We start from the raw sequence: 14,445 nt of genomic DNA, 5'->3' as shown, positions 1-14,445 counted from the left end.
GATTCTGAAGCTTTAACTCCAATACTTTGGCCACCTGATGAGAAGAGCTGACTCATTGGAAAAGACCCTGATGCTGGGAAGGATTGGGGGCAGGGGGAGAAGGGGACGACAGAGGATGAGATGGCTGGATGGCATCACTGACACTATGGACGTGAGTTTGAGTGAACTCCTGGAGTTGGTGATGGACAGGGAGGCCTGGCGTGCTGCAATTCATGGAGTTGCAAAGAGTCAGACACGACTGAGCGACTGAACTGAACTGAACTGAACATATAAGAGGAGATAAGTCCTGACAAGATGAGCATCCTGGAAAGTGTGCTTGGATGGATCGAAGTGAAGCCTAGAGAGGATTTTAAACCTCAGAACACTGTGCTAAATCCAGACCAAACTTCCTGCCAGATTCAACTCTCATAAGTAAATAAAAGATGGAAATTTAAAGCTGGTGCTACAAAGTACCATAAAGGATGATGAAAGAAGTTAAATGTCCTGGAGCCAGAGGATCTGCTTATGGACAGTTTACAAAAACAAACTCATCCTGTGATTTATGAGTAGAGCTAATAAGCCTTATAAGGCCGGTGATGGCTGGTTGTCCAGAAAAGAACTTTAGTTCAACTTTAAATATTACTGAAAAACATATCTTTTAACATAACTTTCAGTGTTATTTTAAAAGATTCAAGTTTTTAGATACAGATTTTTAGTTACAGGGTACAAATGTCTCTGGGCTTCCCTGGTGGCTCATTCTTTACGAATCGCCTGCCAACACAGGGGACTCGAAGATCCCTGGGTCGGGAAGATCCCCTGGAGGAGGGCATGGCTATCCACGCCAGTGTTCTTGCCTGGAGAATCTCCATGGTCAAAAGAGCCTGGTGGAACAGGGCAGGCCAAAGCCTGGTGGGCCATGAGTCCATGGGGTTGCAAAGAGCAGGACATGACTAGGCAACTAAACACAACATACGTCTCTAGAGAAGAAGCATATTCAATACCACAGCTGGTTTAAAAGCAGTCATCAATTAAGAAAGCAATCAAGGTCAACCACACAATCACCTAAATACCAATCATAAATACATCAACTATTAATTAATACCAGACAAATGTATTAATATACAACACACAGAAGAACTATACAAAAAATATCTTCATGACCAAGATAATCACGTTGGTGTGATCACTCACCTAAAGCCAGACATCCTGGAGTTCGAAGTCAAGTGGGCCTTAGGAAGCGTCACTACAAACAAAGCTAGTGGAGGTGACAGAATTCCAACTGAGCCATTTCAAGTCCTAAGAGATGATACTGTGAAAGTGCTGCACTCAATATGCCAGCAAATTTGGGAAACTCAGCAGTGGCCACAGGACTGGAAAAAGTTAGTTTTCATTCCAATCCCAAAGAAAGGCAATGCCAAAGAATGCTCAAACTACTGCACAATTGCACCATTCTCACACGCTAGCAAAGTAATGCTCAAAATTCACCAAGTGAGGCTTCAACAGTATGTGAACCGAGAACTTCTAGTTGGTCAAGCTGGGTTTAGAAAAGGCAGAGGAACCAGAGATCAAATTGCCAACATCCTTTGGATCATCAAAAAAGCAAGAGACTTCCAGAAAAACATCTATTTCTGCTTTATTGACTATGCCAAAGCCTTTGACTGTGTGGATTACAATAAACTGTGGAAAATTCTGAAAGAGATGGGAATACCAGACCACCTGACCTGCCTTCTGAGAAATCTGTATGCAGGTCAGGAAGCAACAGTTAGAACTGGACATGGAACAATGACTGGTTCCAAATAGGAAAAGGAGTACATCAAGGCTGTATATTGTCACCCTGCTTATTTAACTTATATGCAGAGTACATCATGAGAAACGCTGGGAAACTGGATGAAGCACAAGCTGGAATCAAGATTGCTGGGAGAAATATCAATGACTTCAGATGTGCAGATGACACCACCCTTATGGCAGAAAGTGAAGAGGAAGTAAAAAAGCCACTTGATGAAAGTGAAAGAGGAGAGTGAAAAAGCTGGCTTAAAGCTCAACATTCAAAAAACTAAGATCATGGCATCTGGTCCCATCACTTTATGGCAAATAGATGGGGAAACAAAGGAAACAGTGACAGACTTTATTTTGGGGGGGCTCCAAAATCACTGCAGATGGTGACTGCAGCCATGAAATTAAAAGACGCTTGCTCCTTGGAAGAAAAGCTATGACCAACCCAGACAGCATATTAAAAAGCAGAGACATTACTTTGCCAACAAAGGTCCGTCTAGTCAAAGCTATAGGTTTTCCAGTGGTCATGTATGGATGTGAGAGTTGGACCATAAAGAGAGCTGAGCGCTGAAAAATTGATGCTTTTGAACTGTGGTGTTGGAGAAGAAGTGAAGAAGTGAAGTTGCTCAGTCCTGTCCGACTCTTTGCGACCCCATGGACTGTAGTCTATCAGGCTCCTCAGTCCACGGAATTTTCCAGGCAAGAGTACTGGAGTGGGTTGCCATTTCCTTCTCCAGGGGATCTTCCCAACCGAGGGATCGAACCCGGGTTTCCCTGTCTGCAGGCAGACACTTTACCATCTGAGCCACCAGGGAAGACTCTTGAAAGTCCCTTGGACTGCAAGGAGGTCCAACCAGTCCATCCTAAAGGAAATTAGTCCTGAAATATTCATTGGAAGGACTGATGCTAAAGTTGAAGCTCCATACTTTGGCCACATGATGCAAAGAACTCACTCATTATAAAAGACCCTGATGCTGGGAAAAATTGAAGGCATGAAGAGAAGGGGATGACAGAGGATGAGATGGTTGGATGGCAACACTGACTTAATGGACATGAGTTTGAGCAAGCTCCGGGAGTTGGTGATAGACAGAGAGGCCTGGTGTGCAGCAGTGCATGGGGTCACAAAGAGTCAGACTCCACTGAGCAACTGAACTAAACTGAATTTATTAATGAATAGAAGCAATATTGTTCATACTAGTAACAAGAACTGTTTCTCCTTGCATAAAGCTTATGTCAGAATGCATAAACCCACTGATAGTTAACAGTAAAATAAACCTAAACTAATACCTAATTATTTATTAAAACAACTATGAATCAGCATGTTACTGAAAGAGTACTTGGGGTCTGGCTGCTCTCTGCTCAAAAGCCAATAAAGAGGCCAGGCTGGTGGAAAGGAAAGTGTGCTTTATTTTAGATGCTGACAATTGCAGAGAGCTGGTTGGTGGGTGCCTGTCCAAAGACCATTCCCACCACCACAAGCAGGAGATGCGAGCTTCTATAGACGGCTGGTGGCGGGGCGGGGGGCGGGGGGCGGGGAGGTGGAGGGGAGAGCGAGTGGGAACAGGGAGAGGGGCTACTGTGGAAGCAGCTCAGTCAGCTCTGACAGTCACCCCGAAACTGGTCATCTGAGCAGCAGCATCTTGTTTTAAGGACAGCTGCCCTTCAGTTCCAGGGCCAGTTGCTCCCATTTCTTTGTGGCCACTTCTCTGAACTGTGGCAGCTTGTGTCCTGGGTACAGCCTGGCCATCATGCAGTCAGCCTCTCCACCTGGGGTTTCAGTATCTACAAGACGGCTCACAGGACGTGGCTCAGAATATCACCTACAGACCCTGAGGAAGGAACTGAAGGCCCTCGGCGACGCTTACCGACAGCATTGTTATTGTTTGGTCTCCTTCGCCTGTTTCGCTTTCCTTCAGCATTTCTCATTTCTCTGATTAAACTTGCTTTTTGACTGATACTCTCCACAGGCGAAAGGTAGGCGGAGGACATGGGGGTGGGGGGCAAGGACGACAGGGTCCTGCTCTGTTTCAAGCACAGACGTACATTCAAGGAAAGACTCAAGTGCATGAACTCAGCAACCACAAATCCCGCCTGTTGTTTCAAGAACACTGCCTCTCGTAGTTCTGGTATTAGAGGCAGGGCCTGTCTGGTGACATCCCTCTAACTGTCACGGGATCCTGTCTGCGGACACATAGCATGGATATTATTTGAATAAGGACTTGCAAGAATGGCTACATATGGGTTTTACCAAGTATTTTATTTTTAATTAAAATTTCTTGTTTTTTATATTTGTAATTTATTTGTCATAATATTCGGCTGAGGCCGGTCTGGCACAAGGGATCCTTCAGCTGTGGCATGTGGGATCTCGTTCTCTGACCAGGGGATGAACGTGGGCCCCCTGCACTGTACGCACAGACTGTTAGCCCCTGGACCACCAGGGAAGCCCCTACCCTGTCCTTTAATCGCTGAAATTGACCTTCCTGGGAAGAGGTGGGAATAAAACAAGAGGAGAAGATCCTATGAAGTTTTGATTAATCCATTAATCCAAAAAATAATCAAATTTTAAGGGAAAACATAGCAGGTCCTCTGCCTGCCTCCTGTCTGTAGAAAATCTTTAGACTCCCAGGCTTCTCTGCGTTCCGAAGAGTACATTTAACCAGAGAAGTGAGAATATGCAGAAAGAAAGGAAAACTGTCAAAAAAGAAAGAACAATAACTTAGCCATTAAACGAAGTCAAGGATCTATGTTCCTCCCCAAGGGCTGTAGAAAATGTCCTGAGCCGTATCCTGTGAGCTGTCTTACACGCGCTGAAACACCCATCAGGTGGAGAAATTGCTCGTGGGCAGCACGCAGACTCCAGACCCGTTAGACTCAGAAGGTGATGATGCTCACTCCCAATGACCTCACCACCAGCCAATCAGGAGAAGGTCCCCGAGCAGATCACCCACTCCATAAGCCCTTCGTTACCCTTGTCTTTCCCATGAAAGCCTCCACGAAGTGGGAGCCTTTTAAGCACGGCCTGCCCTGGCCTCCTTGCTCAGCACCCGCAACACACGCTTCCTTTCCTTCCCCACAACCTGTGGTCAGTGCGGGCTTCACTGTGCCAGGGCCAGAACCTCAAGTAGGGTTCAGAAACTGTACACCAAGCGTTATCGGGCACTTAGCAGAACACGGAGCACAACTGCCCCAAGGCACCTGACCTCGTGGGAATGCAACAAGAGGAGACAGATGACCACAGGTAAATCAGGGCGACATCCTCAGCTCAGATGCTGGGAATCTCAGGGGAACAAGGCACACTACAGGAAAAGGGGAGAGAGGCGGTCTGGGTACACACGATCCTGAATCATGGAGAGGGGTGAGACCCACACAACCCCCTGACCCTGCACCTGAGCTCACATGTGGACACTCTCAAAGGTGACCCCACCCCCAGACCCTGTACCTGGGGTCACATGTCCACAGGTATCCGCACAGATAGACCTTAAAGGATCATTTCTAAGAGAAGTCAGTCAGGCATAGGAAGACAGTAGTGTACAATGTACCTTCTAGGCAAAATGTCAACAGCTTCAGTTCAGTTCAGTCGCTCAGTCGTGTCCAACTCTTTGCAGCGCCATGGACTGCAGCACGCCAGGCCTCCCTGTCCATCACCAACTCCCGGAGTTTACTCAAACTCATGTCCATTGAGTTGGTGATGCCATCCAACCATCTCATCCTCTGTCATCCCCTTCTCCTCCTGCCGTCAATCTTTGCCAGCATCAGCGTCAACAGCATCAACATCTTACAAAGCATCAAATTTGTTAGCCAAAAGAGACTCAGATTTCAAACACAAAGTGTTCAGAGAAAAGAAAGAATAGAACACGAAGGGCCTGAAAATGAATTAAAAGATCTGAACTAGCATAGACATAGAAACCTGTATGTGTAATCAATAATCCTCAAGGATTATCCTCTTCCTCTCTCCCATCCTTCCCTCCTTCCGCATACACATGGGAATCTGTACCTCTAACCTATACACGTAAATCTGTATCTCTAGGAGAGAATGCACAGAAATTATCTCCTACCTCCCTTCTTTGTATACACAGAAAACTGTTTCTGAGATACATAATCCACCAGGACCTGATGCTCACAAATCTGTTTGACCTTCTGTGGCAAAAAAGAATAGACATATCTCATAGATATGTTATACCTGAATCAGGCAGCTGTATATGACAATCAGAATACTGCAAATTGACTACACTGCAACATAATATCGGCATGATGTTAAACAGAAGTAGAGAGAAGCAGTGCCTGCTTTATTCCCTCAGCCTTCCTGACTGGGGCTGCTACCTCATCCCTGGAGCCTAATTAGGCGTAGGTCCCACTGCTGGACTGGGGTGAGTTTGATACAGCCTGGTAGGGTGGCCTTCTCTGAACCCTTTTTAAACTCTACTACTTGCTATGTTCTGGCTCAGACCAGACTCCCTAGCGGGATCCAGGCCTCCAGGGACTTAGGAGCAAATATTATGAACCACGCACGTGCCCTGGTGCTGGGCATTCCAGTTCAAGCCTCCTTTCTGGAGTGTAGCCTTTCTAGGCACCTAAGAACACTCAGCAGGGTGCTGTGAACCCAGTAATAATCAGTCCGGGGTGTGTGTGTGTGTGTGTGTGTGTGTGTGTGATGCTTCACGGGGTAAAAGTAGTGAAACACAAGCCCTTAGGTGTTTGCTCAGGTACCATCCACTCTAATCCACAGCCCAGGATGCTGACTTTCCCAGGAACCAGAGATGAGCTTTAAAAAGCACAGTTGCCTGTAAACATTTCCTGTGACTGCAGCTTGACCAACGAGGCTGAGCAGCACCTCTAATTCATAAGGCCTGGGGTTTCTGTTAACGACAGTGGCTCTCAGGAAATCTCCCAGAGTGGGGCTTGCAGAAATAAATGACAAACACAACAGAGCTTCAAGAAGCCAGTTGCCACAGTAAATTTTCCTCACACCCTTTAATGTAAAGGAAACAAGGGAAAAAAAAAAAAGTAAACCTCCAGCACAGGAGTAGACGTGCAGTGTCCCTAATTGCTGCGGAATACCAATCAAAACAGCAATGGGAAATCAAAGTCCACCAGTCAGACTGGCCATCCTTACAAGTCTACAAACAACGAATGCAGGAGAGAGCCGCCAGGTGAGGTAACCCCGCTCCATGTTCAGTGGAAATGGACATTGACAGCAGCCACTAGAAAGCACAGCCTCCGCCTGTCAAAAAAAAAAAAATTCTCTTAAGAGAGCCCATCCTAGGATCGCATATCCCCACACCTGGGCCAATATCCTGAGAAAGTCATCATTCAGTAAAAATACATGCACCCCAACGTTCACTGCAGTTCTACTTGCAACAGCCAAAACAGGGCTTGAGAAATGTCCGCTGACAGATTAAAGGGTAAAAAAGATGTGTTACCTATAGACAACAGCCATAAGAAAGCACCACTGAAATTATGAAATTATACCACTGGTCACTTGGAGGACGGACCTTGACGGATCCTACACTAGATGAAATCAGCCAGAGGAAGACAACAGCAGTTAATGTTCCTTGTAGGAAAAATTTAAAAAGAGATACAAAGGAACTAACTTACAACCCAGAGAAAGACTCTGAGAATTCAAACACAGAGGGTTCCAGTAAAAAAAAAAAAAAGAAAAAAGAAAGGGCAGGAATGAATTCAGAGGCAGGGACTTACATATACACAGAAATCTGTAGGTATAACAGATAATCCGAAAGGATTATCTCTTTCTTTCCTTCCGTATATACACAGAAGTCTGTAGCTGTCAAAGATGCTCAAGAAGGCCCTGATGTTCAGCAAGTGGAATTTTGCTTGAGCTTCTGTAATTATCTCTATGGCAAAAGAATCCAAAAAGGAATAGATACGCTGCATGGATATGTCATAAATGAATCAGGCAGTTGTACACTAACAGCAAGCACAACACTGCAAATTGACTGCACTCTGACATAGCTTCAGCATGAGATTAAAGAACACAAAAATTGAAAAATCAGTGTCTAATTTACTCCCTGCCACCTCCTAGACTTGGGCTGCTATCGCATCCCTGGAGCCTGAGCAGGCTTGAGTCTCATGTTTGGACCGGGGAGGGGTTCCTGAATATAGCCAAAATATTTTTTTAAAAAGATGGGTAACCCTGTTATTTTGACCCCCACAAGGTGCAATAGCCAAGACTGGGAATCAGGCTCATTGTAGAAGCACAGTTGGAGCAGATGATGGGTACTTGTACACTATGCGATATTCCTCAACCATAAAGAAGCAGGAACAAACGCCAAGGCCAGCCACAGGAAAGTGGAGATGATCATTCCGAATGAAGTAAGGGACACAGGGAGAGACAAGCATCAGTATCTTATGATACCACCTCTGCTGCTAGGCTGCTAAGTCACTTCAGTCGTGTCCGACTCTGTGCGACCCCATAGACAGCAGCCCACCAGGCTCCTCCATCCCTGGGATTCTCCAGGCAACAACACTGGAGTGGGTTGCCATTTCCTTCTCCAATGCATGAAAGTGAAAAGTGAAAGTGAAGCCGCTCAGTCGTGTCCAACCCTCAGCGACCCCATGGACTGCAGCCCACCAGGCTCCTCCATCCACGGGATTCTCCAGGCAAGAGTACTGGAGTGGGGTGCCATTATCACCTCTAGGTGTAACCTAAAGATGGATACAATTGAACTTCTTGTCCAGAGACAGAGCCTCACAGACTTAGGAAAGAAGCTTGTAATCACCAAGGCAAAAAGATGTGGGGCATGGAGAAATCAGTTCCTTCAGGGTTGCTTCAGACTAATATATGCACACTGCTGTTTATAAAATAAATGACCAGGACCCCTGCATAGCACAAGGACACTTGCTCCACACTGCGTGATAACCTATATGGAGAAAACCCCTCTATATGTATTAATAGAAGTGAAACTAGTTGTGGTAGAAGGGGAAAATGAACACCCACAAGACTGTAAGTCACCTATATACTCCAATTCAAATGATGAGATAAAGACAGCAAAAGCAAAAGAAAAGGGCTGGATCTGTCTCCCTCAGGACATAGTGACCTGGGCTGATGTCACAGCCCGGGAGCCTAATTAGCTTGGGCCCCAGGATTGGAGTGTCCTGGGGCTGAGGGAGCTGGGAGCATGTGACAAGCAGCGAGCCTCCACAGTGAACCTGGAGTGCCTGCTGCCTTTCAGATACAGGTGGGATAATTTAAGGGATTGGAATTTATTAAATCCCTTATATATATTTAATATACATCAAATAGATAATCAAAAAGTACTTAATAGCATAGGGAAGTTTATTGAACACACTGTGATCATCCATATGTGAAAAAGAAACCAAAAGAGAATAGAAAAGTGTCTATGTATTAATATAATTGAATCGAGTTCCTGTACATCTGAAACAAACACATTAGAAATCAATTATATTCCAATAGAAAAGAACAAGAAAATTATAGTTAAAAAAAAAAAAAAGAGTGCAGCACGAAGAACTGCTGCCGCCTGGTGGCCATTTTCTGTAACAACACTAGGAAGAGCGGTACAGCTGGGCATTTAACATTCACGGTCTATAAATTGTCAACTAAAAAATAGTCACAACCTGAAAGTAGAAAGTTATTTTCCTTGGTGGGAATGTTTACAACTCCAAGCCTGAGAGACAGCATCTGAGGAGCTCTGAGAAAACTGCTCCAAGGAGGCAGGACGGGGAGTCAGTCTATATACAAGTTTGCGACAAAGGGGGCAGGCAGTCTCAAGAGCGAAGATCAGATATCCAGTTAAGGAATTTAGCGTTCCGTGTACGGGAAGATGCGAGCCTCTGGGCTCACTGCGTTCCTTCCTTCCTTATGAACTTCAGCTATCTGGGGCCGAGCCTGTTTCCTAGTTCACCCTGCTTCTTGCATTCCTCCCACTCCTCAGCAATCACCACGGGGGGTGGTAGCATTCTCTGTATCACAGTTTGGGGAGCCCTCATTCACATTTGGAGGCCAGAACTCGCTGATGGCTGTGATGTGTCTTGTTTATTAATATGGCAGGAGATGTTTTCATTTCACAAAGTCAGAAACACCTGCCCTCCTAAGGCATGGAGAAATTCCTTAGGGGTGCTCACTGGGAAAAAATCTAAAACAAGGCAGACATTAACAAAGCCAATTTCAAGAAGTAGGTTTAACTCATACCCTTTAAAATAATCACAAGAAAAGACGTCAGCATTACTATTTATTTCCTTCTCCAATACATGAAAGTGAAAAGTGAAAGTAAAGTCGATCGGTCGTGTCCGACCCTCAGCGACCCGGTGGACTGCAGCCTTCCAGGCTCTTCCATCTGTGGGATTTTCCAGGCAAGAGTACTGGAGTGGGGTGCCATTGCCTTCTCCTTACTATTTATTAGAGAAATGCAAATCTAAACTACAGTGAGGTATCACATCACACCAGTCAGAACAGCAATGGCCAAACCCTCTAAAAGCAGTAACTGCTGGAGAGGGTGTGGAGACAAGGGAGCCCTCCTCCTCCAAAGCTTGGGATGTAAACTGGTAACGGCCACTACAGAGGACACTGTGAAGCCTCCTTCAGCCATGCAATTGAGAATGAGGTTGCAATGCTCCTTAACGCCATACACAAAAATAAACTCCAAATAGATTTAAAAATCTAGCTGTAAGGACGGATACTATGAAATTCTTGGAAAAAATATAAACAGGAGACAGTTTGACATGAATGCAGCAAGTTCTTTGTGGATGTGCCTCTTAGAAAAATGAAAAATAAACCACAAATCAGAAAATGGGACCAAATTAACCTTAAAAGCTTTTGCATACCAAAAGGAAACCCTCAAGGAAAGATAGGGACAACCCTCAGAATGGGAAGAAATATTTGCAAAGGAAGACACCCACAAGGAATTCATCTCCAAAACATGCAAACAGCTCATGCAGCTCAATATCAAAAACACATGAAAACCAAGAAAAAATAAAATGGGCCAAAGATGGAAATGGATATTTCTCTGAGGAACACCTACAGATAACAGATAGACACAGGAAAAGATGCTCAGCATCACTAATGACTAGAGAAAAGCAAATCAAAAGTCCAATGAGGTAAGCACTCATATTAATCAGATTGGCCACCTCTAAACATCTTAAAGAGTAAATGCTAGAGAGGGTGTGGAGAGAAAGGAACCCTCCTGCACTGTTGTTTGCAATGTACTTAGGAGAAATCTTGGCTTTCTCTGTCCACTGAAGCTGAATAAAAAAAGATGGAGACAGAACTTGGAGGAAATAGAAAGGTGGTTTTAATCCTCAGCCAGTGGAGAGGGGATCACAGTGGGCTCGTGCCCCCAGAACTGTGCCCCCCTCCTCCATGAGGAGTCTGGGAGCTTATATAAGGCAAGGGCTCGCAGTGATGAGGAACAAATGTGCTAGAATCTTCTCAGAAACAGTCATAGGCTGGCATCAGTAACCCAGTGATTGGGTCTGGCAGGTTGGTGGCTCTGCAGCCTTCTTTCTGAGGTGTAACTGCAAGGGGAAGGGTGTTGTAAGGGTAAGCAAAGGACAATAGGTGTGAAGTGTAGCTCCTGCAGGGTAGGGGGCAGAAACTAAGTTACAGACATGCGGAGTTAGGAGCAGCTAATGATGGTCCACACCGAAATCAGATTGATTATATTCTTTGCAGCCAAAGATGGAGAAGCTCTATACAGTCAGCAAAAACAAGATAGGGAGCTGACTAAAGCTCAGATCATGAAGTACTTATTGCCAAATTTAGACTTAAATTGAAGAAAGTGGGGAAAACCACTAGACCATTCAGGTATGACCTAAATCAAATCCCTTATGATTATACAGTGGAAGTGTGAAATAGATTTAAGGGCCTAGATCTGATAGACAGAGTGCCTGATGAACTATGGACGGAGGTCTGTGACATTGTACAGGAGACAAGGATCAAGACCATCCCCATGGAAAAGAAATGCAAGAAAGAAAAATGGTTGTCTGAGGAGGCCTTACAAATAGTTGTGAAAAGACAAGAAGTGAAAAGCGAAGGAGAAGAGGAAAGATATTCCCATCTGAATGCAGAGTTCCAAAGAATAGCAAGGAGAGATAAGCAAGCCTTCCTCAGTGACCAATGCAAAGAAATAGAGGAAAACAACAGAATGGGAGACTAGAGATCTCTTCAAGAAAATTAGAGATACCAAGGGAACATTTCATGCAAAGATGGGCTTGCTAAAGGACAGAAATGGTATGGACCTAACAGAAGCAGAAGATATTAAGAAGTTAGGTGGCAAAAATACACAGAGCTGTACAAAAAAGATCTTCATGACCCAGATAATCATGCTGGTGTGATCACTAACCTAGAGCCAGACATCCTGGAATGCGAAGTCAAGTGGGCCTTAGAAAGCATCACTACAAACAAAGCTAGTGGAGGTGATGGAATTCCTGTTGAGCTGTTTCAAATCCTGAAAGATGATGCTGTGAAAGTGCTGCATTCTATATGCCAGCAAATTTGGAAAACTCAGCAGTGGCCACAGGACTGGAAAAAGTCAGTTGTTATTCCAATCCCAAAGAAAGGCAATGCCAAAGAATGCTCAAACTACCGCACAATTGCACTCATCTCTTACACTAGTAAAGTAATGCTCAAAATTCTCCAAGCCAGGCTTCAGCAATACATGAACCGTGAACTTCCTGATGTTCAAGCTGGTTTTAGAAAAGGCAGAGGAACCAGAGATCAAATGCCAACATCTGCTGGATCATCGAAAAAGCAAGAGAGTTCCAGAAAAACATATATTTCTGCTTTATTGACTATGCCAAAGCCTCTGACTGTGTGGATCACAATAAATTGTGGAAAATTCTGAAAGAGATGGGAATACCAGACTACCTGATCTGCCTCTTGAGAAACCTGTATGCAGGTCATAAAGCAACAGTTGAAACTGGACATGGAACAACAGACTGGTTCAATATAGGAAAAGGAGTACGTCAAGGCTGTATATTGTCACCCTGCTTATTTAACTTATATGCAGAGTACATCATGAGAAATGCTGGGCTGGAAGAAGCACAAGCTGGAATCAAGATTGCTGGGAGGGGAGAAATATCAATAACCTCAGATATGCAGATGACACCACCCTTATGGCAGAAAGTGAAAAGGAGCTAAAAAGCCTCTTGGTGAAAGTGAAAGAGGAGAGTGAAAAAGTTGGCTTAAAGCTCAACATTCAGAAAACTAAGATCATGGTATCTGGTCCCATCACTTCATGGGAAATAGAGGGAGAAACAGTGGAAACAGTGTCAGACTATTTTGGGGGGCTCCAAAATCACTGCAGATGGTGATTGCAGCCATGAAATTAAAAGATGCTTACTCCTTGGTAGGAAAGTTATGACCAACCTAGATAGCGTATTAAAAAGCAGAGATATTACTTTGCCAACAAAGGTCCATCTAATCAAGGCTATGGTTTTTCAGTGGTCATATATGGATGTGAGAGTTGGACTGTGAAGAAAGCTGAACAGCAAAGAATTGATGCTTTTGAACTGTGGTGTTGGAGAAGACTCTTGAGAGTCCCTTGGACTGCAAGGAGATCCAACCAGTCCCTCCTAAAGGAGACCAGTCCTGGGTGTTCATTGGAAGGACTGATGCTGAAGCTGAAACTCCAATACTTTTTGGCCACCTCATCCAAAGAGTTGACTCATTGGAAAAGACTCTGATGCTGGGAGGGACTGAGGGCAGGAGGAGTAGGGGACGACAGAGGATGAGATGGCTGGATAGAATCACCGACTCAATGGACATGAGTTTGAGTGAACTCTGGGAGTTGGTGATGTACAGGGAGGCCTGGCGTGCTGTGATTCATGGGTTTGCAGAGTCGGAAACAACTGAGTGACTGAACTGAACTGAACTGAACTGAATGTAAAAAAGAAAAAAGAAAAAAAAGACGACTAGAAATGCTTAGGCCTGCTCACTGTTCTCTTTATCTTCTTTGTTCTCAGGAAAGAAAAGAAAAAATCTCAGTCCTCTTTTTTTTTTTTTTTTCTGTTTTCACTGCAACAAATTCCCTGTCATTTTATTTCCTCTGTTATTAATGGAGAAAGGGAAATAGGTGTCATTCTTGTTCTTTTCTGTTTGAGGAAAAAAACCTCAGTTTTGCTCTCTTTGATAACCACCAGCTGTTCAGCCCAGGGGCCCAGCTATCTCCTACTCCAAATTTTCCTTGAGAGATGTGAACCCCAAGAAATCTTTTTTGGGTTGATGAGGGATAGAAAGTCAGTCTTTTGTAACTTGAATGCTGACATGGTGTAGGAAGCATTTAACAGGAGGCTTCCTGTGTGCTGTTTTGGATCTGTCATGAATCCTCTGTTCCTTATTAATTCCTGAATATTCAGGAATTAAGAGGAGTGGCAAACGGCTCCCAGGGCTGAGGAATGCACACATGTCCTTTGTTAGTTTTTCCATGCGGTGATAAGTAACCATTTACAACCCTCTTCCTTTTTACGAACCATACAGTAAAAGTGATTATTTACAACGCTCTCTCTTTGATATGGATTGCCTTATGTTTCCTTGATAATTTGTAAGTCTGGACTTTTGATCTTTATCTTTGCTGAAAATAGCTACCTTGTAAGACAGTATATATACCTACACTAACTTGAATAAAACACCTTTGCTCCATCAGAGCTTGGGTCCCCGTGTCTTTCTTTCTTTCTCTCCTCTCTCTCTCCCCTTGGCTAATTCTCTGGAGCGTAGAAACC

This window comes from Ovis canadensis, chromosome 7 (assembly GCF_042477335.2).
Source record: "Ovis canadensis isolate MfBH-ARS-UI-01 breed Bighorn chromosome 7, ARS-UI_OviCan_v2, whole genome shotgun sequence".
Classification (NCBI taxonomy): Eukaryota; Metazoa; Chordata; class Mammalia; order Artiodactyla; family Bovidae; genus Ovis; species Ovis canadensis.
The sequence above is the reverse complement of the archived record's forward strand: the minus strand, read 5'-3'. Positions refer to the sequence as shown.